This window comes from Lepus europaeus, chromosome 4 (genome assembly GCF_033115175.1).
Source record: "Lepus europaeus isolate LE1 chromosome 4, mLepTim1.pri, whole genome shotgun sequence".
Lineage (NCBI taxonomy): Eukaryota > Metazoa > Chordata > Mammalia > Lagomorpha > Leporidae > Lepus > Lepus europaeus.
The window spans coordinates 56,743,342-56,767,309 of NC_084830.1; the positions used below are offsets into that span (position 1 = coordinate 56,743,342).

The 23,968-nt window shown below is 43.6% G+C and overlaps 1 protein-coding gene and 1 non-coding gene across 3 annotated transcripts in view; both read right to left on the minus strand.

Moving 5' to 3' along the window:
* Nucleotides 1-18,790, minus strand: part of CPNE3 (copine 3) — a 60,008-nt gene extending 41,218 nt beyond the window's left edge. For both annotated transcript variants that reach the window (XM_062188292.1, XM_062188291.1), the window contains exon 1: nucleotides 18,683-18,790. The gene's annotated coding sequence lies outside the window, so the exon portion shown is untranslated. The remainder of the gene's footprint in view (nucleotides 1-18,682) is intronic.
* LOC133758964 (small nucleolar RNA SNORA52) lies at nucleotides 11,601-11,735 on the minus strand. Its single transcript, XR_009865860.1, has one exon. It is a non-coding gene; the product is annotated as a small nucleolar RNA SNORA52 (small nucleolar RNA).
* Nucleotides 18,791-23,968: the final 5,178 nt, after the last annotated feature.

The window sequence follows — 23,968 nt, forward strand, 5'->3', positions numbered from 1 at the left end:
TCTGCATACTTTGCTGCAGGAGTTCTCAGTCTTGCCTGCTTATTGGAATCACCTTGGGGGAGCATGCAAAGCTACTGATGCTGTACCCCCAAATAGCAGTTGAATTCAAGTGCTTTAGGATGCAAAATGGGCATTAGCTCCCTAGAAAATTCCAAAGTGAGGATCAGGTTTGCAAAGTCACTGTTCAACATAGAGCATTCAGCAAATAGGTGTGGCCCATCTTTCTTCAGGACTTGCTATGAAATGCAGGCTGGCCTACTGAAGGCATGCAGCATTGAGGCTGAGCCACTTTCCTCTCCAAAACCTAAGGAAGAGGAAGGGAGTGCAGGTGTCACTGAATAGATAAAAGGCATTACACTGTCAGTTGGATGTCCACTTAATTTGCTTCTAGAAGTGGAGGTTGATGGTGGTAGAACAGGTTCTATGGGTGGTAAGTTATTTCCTCCCTTAAAATGTGCAGTATTTAATCACTTTTGCTCCACTGAGATTTAGCTGAAATTCTAGGGCAACAGGAAAGTATCCAAAACTCACTCTATATATAGCGGTAGAATTTCTGTCCTATATAAAATAACTAATCAAGTTTGAAAAATCAAGAATTACTCTTATAGGAGGCCTTTGGCAATGTCCAAAAACAACTCCTATCTTACAAAAACTCTTAAGGATTCTATCAAAACAGTAGCAATCACCTATCAAAAATCAATACTAGCATTTAAGGAGCTAGGTCTTAGGAGCAATAGGTAGAAATTCATTTTTTTTGACATAAATTCATTTTTAAAACAATGTTATACATATATCTTCACTTAGAGAACAACTGAAGGTATTGTTTAATGAAAACAAAGTTCACAAATTCCTATTTGCTTCCTAAACCCCCTACACAGGGATATTACAGTAGAACTAAAACTATTATATACCTTTATTTTTTAAAGATTTGTTTATTTATTTGAAAGTCACAGTTACAAAGAGAGAGGAGAGGCAGAGAGAGAGAGGTCTTCCATCCAATGGTTCACTCCCCAATTGGCCTCAATGGCCAGAGCTGCGCCTATCTGAAGCCAGGAGCCAGAGCCAGGAGCTTCTTCTGGGTCTCCCACGCAGGTGCAGAGGCCTAAGGACTTGGACCATCTTCTACTGCTTTCCCAGGCCATAGCAGATAGCTGGTTTGGAAGTGGAACAGCCAGGTCTTGAACCAGCGCCCATATGGGATGCCAGCGCTTTAGGACAGGGTGTTAACCCACTATGCCACAGCACTGGCTCCTGTTATATACATTTATGAAGTCAAAGGTTTTTTGTTGTGGTAATTTGGTTTGGTTTCGTGCCATTTTAATATACATCAAAAGGGTTAAGTGCACATGCTGACAATATGTACAAAAGATATCAGGGGAAGGAAAAATCGATGAAGCAGCTGAGGCCATCCAGTGGGGCTGGGAGGAGGGTCTATTTGTCCCGCAGACACAGGTAGAATGTTCTATCACATGGAGGCTTCCAGCTGTGGCTGAAAAGCTTGTCTCTAGACTGACGGGCATCTCCCCTTCTAATAGCTTCTTGTGCTACCTATGTAGCACATAGATTTAGCACATAAATCATACTTTCAGGGTGATTGCAATCTTTCACCCAAAGCTGACAGAGGAAAGGGCTGAGGCCCTGGGGAGAGCCAGCCTGGCTCCAGAAGACCCAGGCTATTTTGTGTTACCTTGCAGATTTAAGTCACTCCTCCGGGTTGGTTGCAATCTTTCACATAGAGTTGGCAGAGGAGGGGGCTGAGTCCCTAAGCAGGAGACAGGCTGTCTCCAGGAGACATCCTCCCCCATCTCCCATCTCTGTGAGCTCCAAGCCAATCAACATATGCATGTGAAACCCCCTTCCAATGGGCACCCCCAGTAGAATGATCCAATGAACAGATAATAATGCCTTAAAAACCCTGGGCACTTCCTCTAAGCAGTGTCCCATTCGGGCACTCCGCCTGGTCTCCTCTTGAACCAGACACTTTTCTGTCAAATAAAAGTTTCTGCCTCTTTGCAAATTGTTTCCGGCTTTTTATTTCTATACTAAGCTGAGGAAAAGAATCCACGAAACTCACTCCAGCAACTGCCCTCCCCTCGGACCGGTAAGACCAATCAGACAAGAATTAACAATGTGGGGGCCGGTGCTGTGGCTTAGTGGGTAAAGCAGCCACCTGCAGTTCTGGCATCCCATATGGGTGCTGGTTCAAGTTCTATCTGCTCAACTTCCAATCCAGCTCCCTGCTAGTGTGCTTGGGAAAGCAGCAGAAGGTGGTGCAAGTGCTTGGGCCCCTGCACCTGTGTGGGAGACCCAGAAGAGACTCGTGGCTCCTGGCTTTGGCCTGACCCAGCCCTGGGTCATTGCGCCATTTGGGGAGTGAACGGGCAGATGGAAAACCACTCTCTCTGTGTAATTCTACCTTTCAAATAAATAAATAAATCTTGAAAGAGAAAGAATTAATAGCATGGGTGAGACTTAACACTCTCTGGGCTCAGAAGGATTCCTCCTGAACATAACATGGGAGACAAAAGAGGTAGGAAAGAGCAGGATATTGGAAGACAGTAGGGACACCTCAGCCACTGTGTGTCACAGACATGAGCATCTAGGTAAGAGAAAGCAAAGCCAGACGTGCAGAGAGGACAAGTTTAGTACCTGGAGAGCCAGCTTGAAGGATGTAGCGGGTGGCTAACAGTGCTACTGTAAGTTCTCAAACTGGGGACAACAGGGTGAAATGGCTCTCTTTAAAATGTCACCCATCAGGATGGGCATTGTGGCACAGTGGGTTAAGCCACAGCTTGTGATGCCTACATTCCACGCTGGAGAACCAGTTCAAATCCTGGCTGTTCCACTTCTGATCTAGCCCTCTGTTATGCGCCTGGGAATCAGCAGATCGTGGCCGAAATACTGGAGTTTCCGCTACCCACGTGGAAGAACCTAGAGTTTTGGCTCCTGGCTTTGGCCTAGCCCAGCTCTGGCTATTGCAGCCATTTGGGAAGTGAACCAGAGGATGGAAGATTTCTCTCTGTCTCTCCCCTTCCATCTGTCACTGTATCTTTGAAACAAATCAATAAAGCTTTAAAAGAAGAAGTCACCTGTCAAATCTCTTCTAATTCTATAGTGTCTCACAAGTTAAAACACTCTTACATGACACCTATAATGTCTCTTTATCAAATAGTAATAAGACAGAGAATTCAGAACCAAAAATTAGCAAGTCTTCATACCACCCAGTTCAGAATATTAGCTATTCTTTTCTGAAGTACATGCCTACAATATTAGAGAGCATTTCTGTTAATTACTATAATAATTGTCCCTCTTAACTTTGATTTATAAAAAATTTGAAATGCTAAAAACAAAACAAAATGCAAGAAAAAAAAAAAAAACTGGTAGAAAGGAGAAATCAGGGCCAGCATTGGGGTGCAGCAAATTAAGCCACCGCCTACAATACCAGCCTCCCATATGAGCATGGGTTCAAGTCTCCGTTTCTCCACTTCTAATCCACCTTCTTGCTAATGTGCCTGGGAAAGCAGAGGAAGATGGCTTGAGTCCTTGGGACCCTGCCACCCACATAGGAGACCTGGATGGAGCTCCAGGCTCCTGGCTTCAGCCTGGCCCAGCCTGAGCCTTTGCAGTCATTTAGGGAGTGAATCAACAGATGGAAGATCTCTCTCTCTGTAACTCTGCCTGCCAAATAAATAAATCAACCTTGGGAAAAAAAAAATGAAAAGGAGGAATCATCACAAAACACAGAAACACAGAAAAGACAGAACAGTTCATCTGAAGCCCATGTCCATGAAGTCCTTACCATACTGACCCCAGGACCTCCTTCTCAATCTCTTCTTTGGATTTTCCAACATCCTTTAAGGCTGTATCACCACCTGGTCTTTGTCTATACTTACTTCTTCTTTGACCTTAAATCTCACAACTTCAGATATCTGGTTGGTATCTAAGACTCCCCGAACCAATACCCCAATATGCCTTGCCCCTCACCTTCTATGTACAATCACTTTTCCCCTTTTTTACATCTACTTACTCAGCCCTGAAGTACCCCCACCTCCTTGACTTGCCCCTTCCTGTTCACTGCCCCATATCACAGGCTGTAGGGACAAAGTGCTCATCTGGATACCATTATTTAAGGCATGAATTTGGACCAGATCCCCTACCTCTCTGTTTCCTCGGGATTTCCTCATATACAACATGAAGGAAACTGTCCCTACCTACCTCAAAGTGTTATTGTGAAGACTGAATGAGGTAATATAGCTAGACAGTGCCTACTGTATGCTAAGGGTTCAGATGTTTATTATCACTATTATTATTTATAATTATTATTTTCAAACTGCTTGCCTCCAGGGTCTGATCTTCCCTTACCTATCCCATGTTACATATATATATATATATTTTTTTTGTCTGCTTGTTCTATTTTTTTTTTTTTTTTTGGACAGGCAGAGTTAGACAGTGAGAGAGAGAGAGAGAGAGAGAGAGAGAGAAAGGTCTTCCTTTTTCCATTGGTTCATCCCCCAAATGGCCATTACGGCCGGCGCGCTGCACCAATTCGAAGCCAGGAGCCAGATGCTTTTTCCTGGTCTCCCATGAGGGTGCAGGGTCCAAGCACTTGGGCCATCCTCCACTGCCTTCCTGGGCCACAGCAGAGAGCTGGACTGGAAGAGGAGCAACCAGGACTAGAACCGGTGCCCCAACCCGGACGAGAACGCAGGGTGCCGGCGCCACAGGCGGAGGATTAGCCTAGTGAGCTGCAGCGCCGGCCTCCATGTTACATATTTTTTATTATTATTCCATTCCATGACAATTTCCCTGATTATTCCAAGCCACACCAAGTTGCTCCTTAGAATTTCTGCTAATATTAACATATCCCCACAGTAGAGCAACAAGATCAAACGTGAATTAAGACACCCCTGTGCTGAATCCTGCATCCAGTGTTAGCTGTGGGACCACATGTAAGTGACTTCAGTTCCCTGAATCTTGATTTCTTCATTAGTAAAAGTGGAGAAACTATAAGGACACTTGCACATCTACTGTGTGCCAGGCACCTTACTTTTTGTATCTAACACAGAATAATCAGTAGAATAAATGTTTAGTTATATTTTTCATTTTCACAAGGTAGTTTAAAGTATCATAAGTGGCATGTCAGCAGCACCAAGCATGACGCAGCATCCTGTGAACGACACAGAATAGTAAGGACTGCTAAAGCTCATGCAGAACACCATGTAGAGAATCTCCCACCAGAAACCAGAAGTCTTCGCATTTCCAACCATGGGGACAATGAAGCAGATACTTATGTGCAAAGTCACTCTCACAGCAAAGAGACATAACATATCACAAAAGCATTATTTTTCCCTAAAAATGTTCCTACAAAAGCTACCAAAACAACATGCCAGGCAGAGCAAATTATGTAACAAATTTTTGACAGTTAAATTACCACACTGCTGCCAGGAAATAAGTTTCTTCTATTAGCAGCATTCTTCCTTGAAAATGACTCTGGCTACAGCCTCATTTTCCTCTGGAAACCCACATGACTGAATGGCAAATGAAAAAAATTATATAAACATCCAAGTTTAGAGTCTTGTTAATAGCAACATTCATGAAGTTGCTCTTTTCATTCCCTTTCTATGTAATTATCCAGTACACAATGTACAATTTTTTAAAAAAAGGATATCTTATCCACAAACTAGGATGGAGAAAATAAAACATGCTTTGTACCCTCTGAATGAAGAAAATAAATTTGAGTAGAATGAGTGACCAGGGAGATGAATGAATGCTTGAGTATCTAAAGAATGAGTCTATATATTTTGGTCCCCCAAAAGTAGGAAGAAGGACAGATGTTTAGCCAGTCAATTAAGGGCTTGATTAAGATACCCAAGTCCTACATGAGAGTGCCTGGGTTAGATACCAACTGGGCCTACTGCTTCCTTCCTATTAATACAGACCCTGGGAGGCAGTGGTACATCCACATGTTAGACCTGGATTGCATTCTGGGCTCCTGACTTCAGCCCAGTCCATTGCAGTTATTTGCAAACTGAATTAGTGGCTGGGAATGCTTTCTCCCAAATAAAAAATAATAATAATAATAAAGAGTAAGATAGCAGAAAGACAAGACAGAAATAGTTCTTAGATTAAACAGGAGCTTCCCTACAGTATAGGTGACATAATGGAAAATCCTTTGGTTCAAATTTATCTGAAATACAAATAATTTCTAGAAATGCTAAACATATCACATTCTCTCAGTAACCCTAATTTTCTGACTCAACATCATAATATAAATAATGCAAAGAAATAGAAAATTAAGACCATATTTGAAGTGGGGCCTGATGTGTAAAATTTAAGACACAAGTCACCCATGTTCCATTTGAAAATCCTGAAGCTTATCACCTTCCTTTGTTTCTGTCACCCCTTAAACCTACTCAACCTATTCTAAGATTTATTCAGTAGAGCTGTCACGGAGATTCTACCTACTGCAACCTCAAATCTCTCTCAAAACAGAGATGCAGATCCATCCCTACACCCATAGTCACAACCCTTCTTGAGGTCTCTCCACCCTACTTGCTACTGTAGTAGTCTTTTAAAGGGCCTTTCCATTGCCATTCCCTCTCCATTCACATCATGATTTCATCACCCTTGATTGAAAAAAAAAAAAAAAAAGTCATTACTGGCTATCTAGGGTCTACCATAGGCCAATAAGCCAAGCCTAGAATTCATAGTCCTGCCCACATCTGTCCCCAGCATACCTGGGCATCTAAGCTCCTTAAGATCCACAACAAATAATACTTCATAAAATTACTACTGATACCGACATGCTATTGTGATCCTAGTTTCTTTCCACTATTGTTACTTGTATGTTGCTCATCACCCTGTCCATGTACTGCAGGCTGAGACAGCAACCATGCCTCACTGCTTCCTCTTCTCCCTGAAGATGATGACATCTGGCACCGGTTATTTGTAGCAGAAACAGTGAGAACTTCAGAGCCCATATGTGTGGCTCAAATTTCTTTCTTGTCATTTATTTTGGAGTTTCACCCTTGCCAAATTACCAACTAAAACTAGATTTCCTCATCTATAAAATAGAGATTACAAAGTTACCTGGCAAGGCTAGGTTTCCAGCATACTCACCATATATTAGATAATCCATGAATTATAACAACTATTTTCTCAACTACTTGAACATTTTAATTGATTGTCTCAAAATAGATGATTTATTTTTAAGCAGTAGGACATAAAGCACCCAACTTTGGATTTATACAACCAAAGTTAAACAACCTTGATTATAGAAAATTTAGGAAATAAATAATAAATTAATAATAAAAATATACATAAATAAATGGCCGGCGCCGTGGCTTAACAGGCTAATCCTCCGCCTTGCGGCTCTGGCACACCGGGTTCTAGTCCCGGTTGGGGCGCCGGATTCTATCCTGGTTGCCCCTCTTCCAGGCCAGCTCTCTGCTATGGCCCGGGAAGGCAGTGGGGGATGGCCCAAGTGCTTGGGCCCTGAACCCGCATGGGAGACCAGGAGAAGCACCTGGCTCCTGGCTTCAGAACAGCGAGATGCGCCGGCCGCAGTGGCCATTGGAGGGTGAACCAATGGCAAAAGGAAGACCTTTCTCTCTGTCTCTCTCACTATTCACTCTGCCTGTCAAAAAAAAAAAAAAAAAACATAAATAAATAAAAAGGGTTTACTTTTTTTTAAGGTTTTATTTACTTATTTGAAAGGCAGAGTCACAGAGACAGACAAGGAGACAGAGAGAAAGAGATCTCCCATCCACTGGTTCATTCTCCAAAGGCCCACCAGGGCTGGGCTTCTTCTGGGTCTCCCACATGGGTGCAGGGGCCCAAGGACTGCTTCCCCAGGCGAATTAGCAGGGAGCTGGTTGGGAAGTGAAGCAGTCAGGAGCAGAACTGACATCTATATGAGATGGCAGCATTGCAGGAGGTAGTTTAACCAGCTGCCACAGCACAGGCCCCTTGTTTACCTTTCCGGTTGGTGTACTCGGAACATGGAGGAAGGGAGACAAGGCTAGTGTCCCTGACTCATTATTTGTCTGAAAACAATTCAGAGGAAGAATTTAGTTCCACTAAGTAATAATGCCTTCAGTAAATTTCCTTCAGTCTTTAGCTACAAAATGAGATAGTTGGTCTACATTTAAAAAAATTTTGGAAGTTCCTTTTAATTCTTACAGCATGATTCACCAGCTGCTATTCCACAGTGTATCCTACATGGCCTCTGCTCAAAGTCAGCAAGGGCAACCTTGGGGCAGCTGGAACAGGCCCAGCAACATCAGCAGTAAACCACTATGAGTGTTTCTCAAACAGGATTCTCAGAACAGTAATAGTGTCCCCTTCCGAAAACAACCTAGCCAAAATCCAAGAGCTGCTACATTACTGGGAGGTCCCAGGTAAAGTGGAAAATGTATACATTACTGTATGCCCATCACTATGCGAAAGTATGGATCATGATACAATCATAAAACACCTTGAAGCTCATTGTAATAATAGTGGCGAGATCCATTCATTCAATAATTATTAATGAATACCTTTAGGTGTTTTAAAGCAGGGGGTGGGGGCAAAAGCAAAACAAGTACCTAGCATACAAATAAACAAGAGCATAAAATTCTGTGGTAAAGGCAGGGTGCCACCAAAGTACTCTTGAGGCAGAAGAAGGTCCCTGGAAGAGAGTTCTACTTTCACTGAAAATTAAAACTTATATACTTCACTATGTATTTTTAAAAGTATATTTATATACTTCATTATAAAACAATGTAAGTACATGCTGCCACTGACTGCTGGATTTTTCTCCTTACACTTAAGCAAGTAGGAGAGGAAGGAGTGGCAAGAATAGGGAGAAAGACAATTATTCTGTACATGTGGACAGTTTTTTGTTTCTTTACAACTTTCAAAGTGTCCCAATTTACAAAAACCCTGAGAGTTCAGCGGGACAGGAATACTAAATGCTAAGAGTTTCCTATGTTCTATCTATGACTCTAACATTAAACAATCAAGTACCTGCTTCGACTGCCCCAGAATATGTAGATAATTTTCAGAACATCATTAATTTTCAAAACAATGCACAGTGGCTACTAGGGGAGAAAAAGAATTTGTTTCAAAAAAGTTCAAGTTACTGACTCATCCAAAGTCACCAAGCTAGTAAAGGGCAGCACCAGGGCAGGAGTCCAGTTTTCTCCTGGTCAAGCCCAAGTGCCCTGAGGACTCAACTCTCCCCCCTAACAATGACTTAGTCTAACAGTAACATTCTCTAATGGATTTCCTTATGGCTTGTTACTTGGTATATCAAATGTAATATTCAGTCTGACACAGATTAATAATGAAATAAGACCTTTACAATTTGAGAAGGCAAACAGTAATATCTTCCTTATTTACTTTAAAGATTTATTTATTTATTCTTAAACAAATGCAACCAGAATAACAGTAGTTTGCCAAAGAAGTAAAGGAACTGGAATGGTTTATATTTATGTGATAGCAGTACGTCCTCTACAAGATAGTCCACTAGATCATAAATTACTGAAGGCTAAGCATCTTATTGCTAGTCCACTGCTAATCCTTTGTCTTTTTTATCCCAGATACTCAGATACTGTCCCAGAATGGGATAGTGAATTAGGTGAAGCATAAAAGAACATAAAACAGAGAAAAGGGCATGATTTCTTTGCATGTGAGAAAGGGACAGACAGGAAGGATGAGGAGTTTAAAAAACTGAACACTGGAGTAGGTATTTGGCCAAACAGTTAAGAAGGCAGTTGGGATGCCCAAATCCCACATCAGGGTATCTGGGTTCAATTCCTGGCCCCGGTTCATGATTTCCAGCTTCTAAGGATGCAAACCTGGAAGACACAGTGTTGGCTCAAGTGATTAGCTTTCTGCCACCTGTGTGGGAGACCTAGGAAGGGTTCCTGGCTTAAAGCTTGGACCCTGTTCCAGCTCCACCCACTTACAGGCATTTGGTAAGTGCAGTGGATCAGAGCTCTTTCCCTGTCTCTGACTCTCAACTAAATAACTTAAAAATTAAAAACTAGGAGCTGGTGCTGTGGCACAGTGGGTTAAAGCCCAGGCCTGAAGCACCAGCATCCCATATGGACACTGGTTCCAGTCCCGGCTGCTCCACTTCCAATCCAGCTTTCTGCCATCGCCTGGGAAAGCAGTAGAAGATGGCCCAGGTCCTTGGGCCCCTGCACCCGCATGGGAGACCTGGAAGAAGCTCCTGGCTCCTGGCTTCAGATTGGTGTAGCTCCAGCCATTGCAGCCATCTGGGGAGTGAACCAGCGGATGGAAGACCTCTCTTGCTGTCTCTACCTCTCTCTGTCACTCTATCTTTAAAAAAAAAAAAAAAAAAAAAAAAACTGGACTCTAAGGGCTGGTGCTGTGCCGCAGTAGGTTAATCCTCTGCCTGCGGCGCCAGCATCCCATATGGGCACCGGTTCTAGCTGTGGCTACTCCTCTTCTGATCCAGCTCTCTGGTATGGCCAGGGAAAGCAGAAGATGGCCCAAGCACTTGGGCCCCTGCACCCATGTGGGAAACCCAGAAGAAGATCCTGGCTCCTGGCTTCAGATCAGACCTGTTCTGGCCGTTGCAGCCATTAAGACCTTTCTGTTTCTCCCTCTCACTGCAACTCTACCTCTCAAATAAATAAACAAAATCTTTTAAAAAAAAAAATAGACTCCAGTTTTGTATCAGTCACAGCAGAATGGTTGGCATGTGGACAAATGTTGCATCTTCTCTAGGGCTGTTTCTTCAACAGTTAAATCCAATCATTGAATCAATCCCTTTAAGTACCTCCTAAAGTGTCTTCCAGTTAATGTTCTATGACTCTAATTTAATTACAGTGCAGATGGAATTTGTTAAAAAGTGGTACTAGGGGCCTGAGCTGTGGTGCAACAGGATGCAGGCATCCCACATGAGTCGGTTCAGGTCTCTGCTGTTCCACTTTCAATCCAGCTCCCTGCTAATGGCCTGGGAAAGCAATGAATGGTGGCCTGGGTGCTGGGACCCCTGCCAGTATGTGCAGCCCTGACTGTGGTTCTGGGGTCCTGGCTTGTGCCTGGCCAAGCAGCCATTGGGGAGTAAACTAGCAGATGGTCTCTCTCTCACCCAACCCCCTCCCCCCCCACCCCGCTTCAACCTCTCCCTCTCTCTGTAATTCTGCCTTTCAAATAAATAACTAAATCTTTTTTAAAAGAAGTGGTACTAAAAGACTTTAAAAAATATATAATAGAGGGGCCTATGCTGTGGTTCAGAGGGTTAAAGCCATGGCCTGCAGCGCCAGCATCCCATATGGATACTGGTGCAAGTCCTGGCTGCTCCTCTTCCAATCCAGCACCCTGCCAATGGGCCTGGGAAAGCAATGGAGGATGGCGCAAGTGTTCAGGCCCCTGCACCCACATGGGAGACTCAGAAAAAGCTCCTGGCTTCCTCCTGACCCAGCCCCAGTTATTACAGCTGTGTTTTTTTGGTTTTGTTTGTTTTTCATTTTTCCCCTTCTTTTTCTTTTTTCCTTTTTTCTTTTTCTGTCTTTTTCTTTTCTTTCTTCTCCTTCTTTTCCCCTTTTTTCTTTCATTCTCTTTTTCTTTTTCTTTCTTTTTTTTCAAGTCACATAGATGTGCCCATGGCCTGAGCACACCGAAGCCTTGCTCACAGGCTAGGGTGAGGCTTCCATTGTGCTCTGGTCCACAAGAGAAACCTGGAAGGCCACAGGCTGGCCAGCAGAGATTAGGATGGATCCCATTGCGGCCACTGGAGGAGTGAACAGCAGCTGGAAGATCTCTCTCTCTCTGTCTCTCCTTCTCTCTCTCTCTCTAACTCTGCCTCTCAAATAAATAAATCATTTTTTAAAAAATAATTTTAAAAATTTAATAGAAAAACCATATTTCATAATCAAGAGGATACATGGAAAGAAAAGGATAGAGTTTTCCAAACTCAACCTCCATTTCCCACTATCAGGAAAAATACAAATCTAGATATTCCTGACAAGTTAGATACTCTTGTTTGAAATTGTTACTAAAGTCTCAGATGACCTGAAAAAAACAATGTACTTCAACAAATAAAGCACAGGACCAGTCCATCAAGTATATGCAACATGATGAGGAAGTAAGCTTTACTAATATCCAAAGAATCTCACATTATGAAGAGTTTGTATATATCACAGTAGCAAAAGGAATCAACTTTTGGTCATGCTTTAAAGAAAAAAAGTTTCCAAATTCTTGAACTATACTGAGTAATATCAGTTGCTGACACTTAGACATCAGAATTGGGGAAAGAAGATATTAATATGAAAGTGCTGACACATGATCACTCTCACTTCAAAACTAAGCACACGTTTTGGCACTTTTATCTTGTCCTTATTGCTACAAAATGATCAATCAGCTAAGACTCCTTCCTTAATTTCTCCAAATAATTTCTAAGATATACAGGTCTATTCCATGATTCATAGCAGGCAATGGAGTTTACTTAATATGCGCTTCAGGTTACATTTTTCTAATCCCTTGGCCACTGTATACACATTTTAGAAATGTCCCCGATTATATTTCCAAGCCTATCAAGTGAACAGTTCATTACAGGTTCACTTAGTGAGGTGTTAACAAAAACTACAAGCAGTGACAAAATCTAAATATTTACACACTTTATGAAACTTAACATCATGGCAAAGTTGGCTATAAAGTACATATCTACAAAATAAAGTATCTTTTATCCTCAATTAAAACCAGAGCTGCATCCCACAAGTGGGAATTTCAGTATGCTCTGTTGAAAAAGGTTTAAAATGATAAGCACTCAGTATTAAGTGGTTGGCCAGCTATGCAGCAGGCAGAATGGACTGTACATTAAAGCACATAAACTTGCTGAGACTAATGTCCCTCAGGGTTCTTATTCCGCTCACACCACTTTAAGAACCTTTTACCTTCAGGGGATGAACTGGCCACCAGAACGTCTCACCTGCCTTAGTATCCATTACGCCCCAGCAGTAACGGCGCGGTTTCCAAAACCAGGCTCCCTTTCTTCACTTTTTAACTGGATATACATAATATTTAATTGGGCAAGACAGTCATAACATACCCTGTCACTACGTGCTCCTCTCTAGTTCATAACGCATAAATGATAAAAAATCCCTTTAGTTTAAAGCTGGGACAACTACAGGTGCTTTAATTCTCAAGGTTTACAGATTATATATTAGGCAAAGATGGCTGTGATGCGGAAATATTTGCTGACTTCAAGAGTAGTCATTTCATGGTTGCTTAGTACATTTATTTCAACTGTTTTTACCTTTCTGGAAAATTCCCTTCCCAAGCAGCCTATTTGATGGAACAAAGACATAAGCCTCAGCCATTTCCCACTCACTGCCCAAAAGACAGATAGACACTGGAATTGACTCCTTGCCCTAGATCTCAATCAGGGCAAGGCCTTCACACCCCACCCTGCATTCTTTTCCAGGTTCCCAAGGCTCTGCCCAGTTCCAGGAATTCACCTCTGCCTGCTGCCCCCTACCCCCACCCCCATCCCTAGCCCTCCTAAAGTATAAAAAGGCTCAGCCCTTGGGGTCAGGGCCTTCTGCCATGTGTTTCATCAATGTGCATGGGGGCATTTGGTCAACCACCTCTATGGATTTATTTTCTCTGAATAAATTCAGTCTAGCTGTAAATACGTACACTGCCTCCTCTCTATCCTGTACCTTTTTCCTAACATTTATGGTGCCCTGTGTGAGGAGGAACCAATCTGCAAGCCTTTTCCAACAACAAGGGGCATCTAGAAAGGACTCATGGTGGTTTCTAGATGGAAAGCTAATACTCCCTTTTTTTCTCCAAGCTACTTTTCTAAAAATACCTCCATTCTCTCTCTCACTCAAACTCAAATTCTCTTCTTCACTTCCTGAGATCACACACATACCTAACTCCTGCCATATGAGAGACTTTGCATAGCATATCTCAGATGTGCAGCAACTGTCAAACTGCTAACCCCAATTCTAATATCAGGGCCCCCATTCCCCACTCATCAGGCCCATGGATCACTCCCCAGAGAGGACTGGCAGATTGACTTCACCCATATGCCACCAGTTAGGTGAGCACGTTACCTTCTGGTGATTGTGGACACCTGCTCCTGGTGGGTGGAAGCTTTCCCCACTACTAACAAAAGAGCGTCCACTGTTTCAACTATATTATTAAATGATATTACTCCAAGATTGGGATTACCTGCTTCCCTTCAGTCAGACAATGGGCCAAAGTTTTCCTCTCAAATTACTCGACTGGTATCCGCCTCTCTTCATATCTCATGGCATTTTCACATTCCTTATCCTCCCCCTTCTTCAGGGAAAGTAGAAGGGGTGGATGAATGGAATTTTAAAACAGGCTCTAACTAAACTCTCCACCTACGACCACTTAGACTGGGTGAAACTCCTCCCTTTAGCTCTGTTAAACAGATCTCTGGCCGGCGCGCCGTGGCTCCATAGGCTAATCCTCTGCCTAGCGGCACCGGCACACCGGGTTCTAGTCCCGGTCGGGGCACCGGATTCTGTCCCGGTTGCCCCTCTTCCAGGCCAGCTCTCTGCTATGGCCCGGGAGTGCAGTGAAGGATGGCCCAAGTGCTTGGGTCCTGCACCCCATGGGAGACCAGGAGGAAGCACCTGGCTCCTGCCTTTGGATCAGCACAGTGCGCCGGCCGCAGCGCGCCGGCCGCGGCGCCCATTGGAGGTTGAACCAACGGCAAAAAGGAAGACCTTTCTCTCTGTCTCTCTCTCACTGTTCACTCTGCCTGTCAAAAATAAAAAAAATAAATAAATCAACAACAACAACAACAAAAGAAACAGATCTCTTCCCTGGAAGCCCTTAATGCTTAACCCAGTTGAAATTCTCTATGGACAACCTCTCCTTTCACTTAACTTCCCTCCCCTACAGAACTCTGAAGCCATTCCTCCCTCTTCTTACAGAAATGTGCTCTCACTTATGGACCTATGCAGACACACACCTACTCAAACCACACTCTGCCTCCCTACTCCATTCCTACCTTTCTACCTGGTGTCTGGGTTTACCTAAAACAAAATGAGCGGACCCTACCAGGTAATATTGACTACCCCCTCTTGGGTACATTTTACTTCATTAAACTAGTAACATCTCCATCATGTAAGTCTACTCCCACAGGACCCACCTCTCTCAGGTGCAGGGGGGTCAACAATGAACAAAACAAATATCACTGGGCCCCACTAGGTTACACTGAAGGGAGCCGGACAATAAGAAAGACAAAGAAGTAAAGCCCATCGGATGCTAGGTGGTGGTGAGTGCTAATGAGAAAATGAAAGCAGTGCAGGGGAGCAAGATCTATTGAAGGTGGGCTGTAGCTTTAGGTATTTTTAGAAACTTCTTTTGACAACATCATGGGGAAACATGTTTTTGATTTTCACTTCTTTTTCAAAATCGTGACCCCAAAACAATGAAAATGTGGACAGGCAAGTTCCTCTTTACAGTTGCAGATAGCTGTTTTAAGGCTTGCTGGCTATCACCTTGAAGTTTACAGGCTTGGTCAACAGAGACCATAAAAGCTCAGGAAATTGAGGTAGTCTGATGACAATGCATTTTGCAACCACAGTGTTGCTTTGACAATTTCCACAGGAACTAGACATAACATATCCTTTTAAAAAAAGTACATTTCAAAATTATTTACTAAACAGGTTATATAGTATTTCCTACTCTTGTATGGGGATATGAATATGCTAACCTCCTAATGCATATTGGCAAATTTGACCATTACACAGACTAACTTCAATGCTTTTAAAGTTACGATTCATACTGGCGAGCTATTTTATACTAAAGGAATAAATAGCCTCTCCAAAAAACTACCAATATCATTTCCTATCCGAGCTTCTTCAAATACACTTAAGTCAGAGTAATCAGCTTCAATGTAGTTATCAGAATCTTATCAAATGTATATATATATATATATATATATAATATCTGCTTTTGATTATCACTATTAGAAACTTTACTTTCAAGTGGAAATGTAAACCTCCTTATGAGACAATCTTTTAACAAATCTTCAACCAAGTAGTCCACCTAATTCTTTGAATTTTAATCTCATTCCAATCAACATAAGCAACAATATAAAGGGAAAATATTGGTGGGAAGGAAGCCCCACTACAGGGTGAAGGTAATGGTGGGTTTCTTAAAAGAATGCTCACACTTGCTGAGTACTACCAATGGATGTGCCACTTGAAATATCATGCTATGATAAGCAGTGGTGGCCCACTGTAAACCTCAGAGGTCAAAATGTCACATAATCATGTTTCACATCCAAAATTAATGGTTTTTTTCTGTTGTTTTGCTGACAGGCATACTTTCACTGACTAAAGAATGCTTAGGGGGCCAGTGCTATGACACAGTGGATAAAGCTGGAGCCTGCAGTGCTGGTGTCAGTTCAAGACCTGGCAGCTCCACTTTCAATCCAGCTCTCTGCTATGGCCTGGGAAAGCAGTAGAAGATGGCCCAAGCCCTTGGGCCCCTGCACCTGTCTGGAAGAAGCTCCTGGCTCCTGGCTTCAGATCGGCCCAGCTCCAGCTGTTGTAGCCGTTTGGGAAGTAAACCAGCAGATGGAAGACCTCTCTCTCTCTCTCTGTCTCTACCTCTCTGTAACTCTGTCTTTCAAATAAAAAAAGAAATCTTTTTGTAAAAAAAAGAATGTTTAGAGAAAGAGAAAGGGAGGGAAATTCTAACAATAGTTTAGAAAAAAAAAAAAAAAGCCCAGTGACAATACCAAAAAAGGAAGATGGTTAAGAAAATCACCAATAAAGCTATGCAGAGAATTGATAGGAGCTGGGGTACAGTATGAACTGTGTATCTGGACAGATGCTGCAAATGAAATAGGGCAGGCATGTTAGCATTAAAAGCATTGTGGCATATTTAAAATGTTTTAAAATGTATAATAGGTTTACATTTATGTGAAAATGAGATGATTGCCTATGAGGCATTCACAAGCATTCATACCTCAGGAGAGGTGTCTGGTCAATAAGCAACCCTTAGGGGCAAAGAAGTATCTTCCCCATCCTGGAACCTCTTCCTCAGAGACCAGACCTGAGAAGAGAAATCCTGAAGAGAACTACATACTACATTGTGAGGCTGGTGTCAGGCACCTTTTAAGCTGTGAGATCCTGAAACTCAGTTTCACCTCACAGGCAAAGAGCTTCACTAGGGCCTAGTCCCGCAGAACCATCCCTTTGACGCTTCAGAGTAGGTGGGATGCATTTTTCCAGCTCATCAACCGAAAGGAGCTGCCCTTTTAAAAACTTTCACAAAGGCAAAAAGTGGTCTTGAGCACCACAGCTCAATGCCTGAGACATCTATTGGTATCCCTCTAAGTGCAATCATATGGTTTCTGTTCTCAGTTCCCTTGTCTTTTCCTGTCCTTGGCTACTTCCCTCAACCTAGGTGCTAGGCCTGCACAGAGTTCTATGACTGGCAGCACCCAGGAGTTGGAGTTGGAGTCAGTGGAGTCCAATGAATGACCACAGCACAATGTATGTAGCTATATATAGCTTACCACTATGTGCCAGGCACTTTTCTAAGTGTTTTATACATATGATCTTATTTAATCCTCCTAACAGCCATCGAGGAATTTTTATCTCCATTTCACAAACACAGAACCAGGCCCTTAAAGGATAAGTATGTGCTGAAGGTCACACAGCTAATCCATCTCCCAGCATAGACTGGAAACCTAGTCTCCAATTTACACCAAAGAATAATGGTCTTTTATGCTAATTCAATGAGCATGTGCCCTAAAATCAGACAGACCTGGATTCCAACTCTAACCCTATGCTGACCTCCGGTTGATCTGGCAAATTATTCCGCCTGGCTCTCCTGAGTATGAGACAGAATAACCACACCAGTAAAGTGTGCGGTTGTGTGTCTTAAGTGAGCTGACTTCTGTATGTCCAGCAGAGTTGCTGTGGAACATCCTAATCAACAGTCGCTGTTCAGTCCCCCCTTTCGCCCATTTGAGTATTCGATACAAAGGCAGCATGAGAAGACAACAAAGAAAAGCAGAAGTTGCAGGTAATCACCAAGGGCAATATTAATGGTGGTTTGTTCAGTCCCTGAGGTTCTGGCACGCAAAACTAATCCAACTGTACTTCCTCCACTCCCCAAACACTGCACAGAAGATTTTGGAACCCGGAGCAGGAACAGGAGCTGCTAGGATCCGCCTTCTCACAACGTCGCTGCCTTCCCCGAAATCCAGTCCCCCCTTTCCCTCCCCACCTCGGCAGCTCCTCCGAAGCGCGCCCCCTGCATCTGGGCACTCGCTTCGCCAGGAGCTTCTGGCAGCGGCTCCATCCCTCTCCCCGCCCCGGGAGGCCGGCAGGTTCGGGCGCCGCCCGACCAGGTGCGAGACCACAGGCCCGGGCGGTGCCTCGCGGTCCGGGGCTGAGAGCCGAGCCCCGGCTGCTCCCGGAGTCCACGGCCTCGTCAGGCCTCAGCCCTCCCGTGCGGCGGCGGGAGGGCTCCCGCGCGTCCTGCCGAACCCCGCCGCCCGAAGCCCGGGGTGCGCGTGCGGTTCAGCGCCGGGGCGAGGCGGGCCCCTCAGAGCCGAGCCGCCGGGCCCGGATTCTCCGATCAGGGACTGTTCTCCCTCAGGCAATCAGTGGGGTGCCGGGGCCACGCCACGCCCTCCCCGCGATCGGGAGCGTGGAGCACTCACGTGCAGGGATTGGGGTGTAAGTCCAACCAGGGTGCGGACCAGGCCGCCAGCGTTCGCAGGGTCGCCGGGGCGGCCCAGGCTTCACAGGAACCTGGGGCGGTCCAGGCAGAGGGGCGGGGTCCTGGGGCGGGGCTTAGGCGTGCCGCCGGCCGCCGCCCCTCCCGCGGCTCCGCCCACTCCGGCCCTAGCCAGCCGTGAAAGCCACTAGTTTTGCTGATGTTTCAAGACTGCCTTAGGGGTCACTCGTGTTTACCGAAAACCAGAACTTGGCTATAGGCGTTAAAGCTGATGGTTTAACGGAAGGAAGACCTTTCTCTCTCTCTCTCTCACTAACTCTGCTTGTCAAAAAATAAAAAAAATAAAAATAAAAAAAGCTGATGGTTTGAGGGCACCAAAATAAACTAAAGTATATATATATATAATATATATTTTTAAGATTTATAGTTTATTTTAAAGGCAGAGGTGCAGAGAGCCAGTGACAGAGAAAGGGATCTTCCATCTCCACGTTCACTCCCCATCCTGGTCTCCCACTTGCCTGGCAGGAAACCAAATACTTGAGCCAATCTTGTGCTGTTTTCCCAGGCGAATTAGCAGGCAGCTGAATGGGAAGTGGAGCAGCAGGGACGCCAAGCGAGGCCCATATTGAATGCCTATTTAACCCACTGTGTCACAACTGCCAAGGACAAAATAATGTAAATAATTGAAGACATTCATACCATTTCTGAGCCGAGAGACTCTCAACATGAACATAGTGAAATACTCGCTCTTCACCGTGCTTGAGGGTGTTCAGTGTGCACACTACCCGTGTTATTTACATCCTCGATTTCATTTAGTCCTCACGACAATTTTGTGACGTATTTAGTGCAGTTATGCCCGTTTTGCAAATGAGAAAACTGAGATCTAATTACAAGCAATTGGGTAGCAACTTGGTAGCTGAGTTGGCTTACTTGCCTAAAGTCGCAGATTCAACTCATGTCAAAGAGCCCACTTGACTGCCACTAGACTCAACAAACCACTGGAAAACATTGCTGCATGTGAAGACTTGAAATTTCTGCCGCCTCCCCCCAAAAACAGGGACAAAACAACAGGCAAACACATTGGAAACAGTATTTGCCACAAAACTGACAAGCAGTTAGTATATCAAGTTCATTTAAATTGATAAGAAAAAAATCAATAGAAAATTAGAAAAATAAAATTTTAGTGTTATATAAGAGGTGGAAAATGAAGCAAAGGACATCTTAAATAAAAACTTTACTCTTAATCCCAAAACTGTCAACTAGACATTTTTAAAGCAATCATATTGCTGCAATTGAGGATTCATTCAGACTTGTGATAAATCAGTGAGCAAGACAGGCAGTGGCTTTTCTACCCCAGGCAAGGGAACAAATAGTAAGTAAATTATTAAAGAAAAAAGAGGTTTCAGACAGTCCTAAGTCCATGAGGAAAGTAGTACACGGCGGGTGAGGTGATAGAAAGGGAGTTAGGGGTGATGGGGTCTTATTTAGATTAGGGGTCAGGGAAGGCCTCCCTAAGGTACTAATATTTTATCTGTATCATAAAAATTAAGGAGCCAGTCATGCAAAGATCAGGAGACAGAAGAACGATGGCAGGGGCAAAGCCAGGAACGAACTTCACAAATTCCAAGTGCAGAAACAAAGGCTTAATGGGGAGTGGAGTACAGTGGGAAAGTGGGAGGAGCAATGTTTTATTTTTGCTTTTGCTAAAATTGTTGGTTGTACTTCTTATTCCATTTTTATATTTAAATGAAGGTTCTTGGACACCACTAATTTGATTGCAAGTTTCAAAATTCCAGAATGCATATTATCTAAACTTAACCTTCAGAACTTTTATCTCCACTAAAATAAGAAAAAGTAAGACAAGGGGTGATTTTGTATTTTTAGTATCCAAAAGGCAACTTACCATTTGAATACATAATGCCATAGCTATTCCATGTATCTATCTATTCCTTTCAACTAAAGGCTAAATTCCATTCTACATTTGTTCTTATACTATCTCCTATTAATTCAACAGGTATTAAACACATATTATGTACCATGCATACCAGGTGCCTCAAACATGAGACTCAACACCTGGTGGAGAGTTAAATACATGTCGAAATGAAATATTGATAAACACTCTCCTAGATGTTCCTATGCTTCATAAGCTATTTCTTATATCTTTTGCTTTTTTGATCCTCATGTCCCCCCAGAGGTTAGTTTTTAAGATCTTTTCTTTTTTTCACTTACATCCTTAATTACCTCATCTGCTTTGCAGCTTTGAATTCCATCTCTGTTCTTGAGGCTACCAAACTTTCTTTTAAAAAAAAATAATTTATTTATTTGAAAGGCAGAGCTACAAAGAGGCAGAGGCAAAGAGAGAGACAAATTTCTTCCATCTGCTGGTTCATTCCCTAGATGGCTGCAACCGCCAGAGCTGAGCAGATCCAAAGCCAGGAGCCAGGAGCTTCTTATGGGTCTCCCAGGCAAATAGAGAAGCGTAAAGACTTGGGTCATCTTCCACTGCTTTCCCAGGCCATAACAGAGAGCTGGTTAGGAAGTGGAACAGCCAGGACTCGAACTGGTGCCCATATGGGATGCTGCCACTGCAGGCAGCAGCTTTACCCACTATGCCATAATGCCAGCCCCAGTTTTTATAACGTTTCTCTGAAACTCCAGTTCCCAACTGCCTTCCTTTATACTTAGATGTTGGATTAACCATCATATGCTCTTTGATGGATTGCATCAAATTTAGTGGCTTAAAACAGAAAATTATTTATTATCTCTCATAACTTTTGTGGTTCAGGAATTTTGGAATGGCTTTACTGGGTGGTTCTGGCTCATCATCTTTCAAGATATTGCAGTCAAATATTAACCAGGGCTGTCATTCAAGGCTGGGTGGCGATTGAAGCACTTACATTCAAAGTGTCTCACGTACAGGACTCATGCTGTTTGTCAGCATGACACCTCAGCATCTTCACAGGGCTACTGGCAGCCTCCTGCTACCAAACAATAATTCAAGAGTCTAAACTGGAAGCTGTAATGATTTACTATTTAGCATATCACACACTATCACTTTTGCAGTACTCTGCTGGATAAACAGACCAGTCTTGATTTAGCGTAGGAGGGAATTCCATAAAAGGGTAAATCCAGAAGGTAAGGACTATTAGAGGCTGTTTTGGAGTCTGGCTACCACATTTGTCTAATGCTCATTTTGTGAGAGGCCAGAGCCATGCCATGACAGGCTTCTCACAAGACAGAAAAAAACTGACTAGGCCCAGGATGCACCTGGTGTGAGAAGATGAAACCTGGCACCAGGCAGTCCTTGGTCTGGTCCACAGGACCAGGTGGAGGCAACCAATAAGGTGGGCGGTCCTTGGTCCTGCAGGGCCAGGGGAAGGAAGGAATACTTGTTTGCCTGGGAACTACAAAAACCCCAAGAACAAAGAGAAGGGGTCTTGGTCTCCCAGCACTGCTGTGCGGGAGGCTGGGGCCCCAGCATGCTGGACCTACAAATGAAGTCCCTTTGTTCTTTGCATTACGGTGAGTCTCGCTGGTTCTTTCTATCTGGGCAATCCGGAACACAACAATTTCAAATCTAACATACACAACAGCGACCTCCTTCTCAAAGCTGTTCCTTCCATAGTATTCTTTGTCTCACACAAAGACAAAGCACTTTTATAGTTTGGACTGAAATTCCTGGAGTCATCTGTGACAACTGTCACATCTCATCCCACCTGTTGTGTTGTGGTTTGTCAGCTAATCCTGTCAGCTGCCTTCAAAGATGTCCATGTACTGACTACTCATATCTCCCAGCCTACCCCAAGCCACTGCTCTTTCTTCCTAGACTTTGTAACACGCTAGCACCTGCTTTCTACTTGCTCCTTGTGAGTCTATTGGTTCAGTTATAATGTTCATTAGAGAATGTCAAAATCACACACACAGGCACCAAAGTTCTTACAATTGTCTAGGAGGTCCTACACTAATTAGTCCCCCATTTCTTTCCTACTCTTTTCTCACTCTTTCCCATCTATGTGACTTACCATTAACAGGAATGCCATTTGTCTTTGCGATGTAAGCATTTGAACTTTCATTTTCCTTTAAATCAAATGTACTGCCCGAGGTAACCTCATGGCTCACTGCTTCTTCCTTAGGTCTTTATCCAGTTGTCTCCCTCATTGAGGTTTGCGGTGACCACCACCCTAGGTAAAATTGCAAGGCCTACACAGCAATTCACTCTATTCCTCTTCGGCATTTATTGCTATTACATCTTTTTTTTTTTTTTTTTTTGACAGGCAGAGTGGACAGTGAGAGAGAGAGACAGAGAGAAAGATCTTCCTTTTTGCCATTGGTTCATCCTCCAATGGCCGCTGCGGCCGGCACGCTGCAGCCAGCGCACCACGCTGATCCAAAGGCAGGAGCCAGGTGCTTATCCTGGTCTCCCATGGGGTACAGGGCCCAAACACTTGGGCCATCCTCCACTGCACTCTCAGGCTACAGCAGAGGGCTGGCCTGGAAGAGGGGCAACCGGGACAGAATCCGGCACCCCGACCGGGACTAGAACCCAGTGTGCCGGTGCCGCTAGGCGGAGGATTAGCCTGTTGAGCCACGGCGCCGGCCCCTATCTATTACATCTTTAACTTATTTATTTCACTTAATGAATATCTTTCACTGACTAGAATATATACTACATTAAGAATTATTTTTTCCAGGCCAGTGCTGTGGCATAGCTAATAAAGACACTGCCTGCAGTGCTGGTATCCCATACAGGCACAAGTTCGAGTCCCAGCTGCTCCACTTCTGATCCAGCTCTCTTCTATGGCCTGAGAAAGCAGTAGAAGATGGTCCAAGTCCTTGGGCCCTGCACTCATGTGGGAGACCCAGAGAAAGCTCCTGGCTTCAGATAGGTGCAGCTCCAGCCGTTGTGGCCATTTGGAGAGCAAACCAGTGGATGGAAGATCTCTCTCTGCCTCTGCCTCTCTGTTACTCTACCTTACAAATAAATAAATAAATCTTAAAAAAAATTATTTTTTCACTGTATCTAGAATAATACCAGGCATATTATAATACAGAATAAATACAAATATTTGCTGAACAAATGAAGAAATTATGCCAGGCCCTGTTACAAGCCTAGTCACATTATAGTGAAGGTTCACATTACCAACTACCAACTCTATTTCCAAAATATATTCAATTAAATAACCACAAAAATAAAAACATAATGATAAAATGCTTCAAGGGCCGTGGAGGGGAATGAAAGTATATTAAGGGGGCCGGCGCCGTGGCTTAA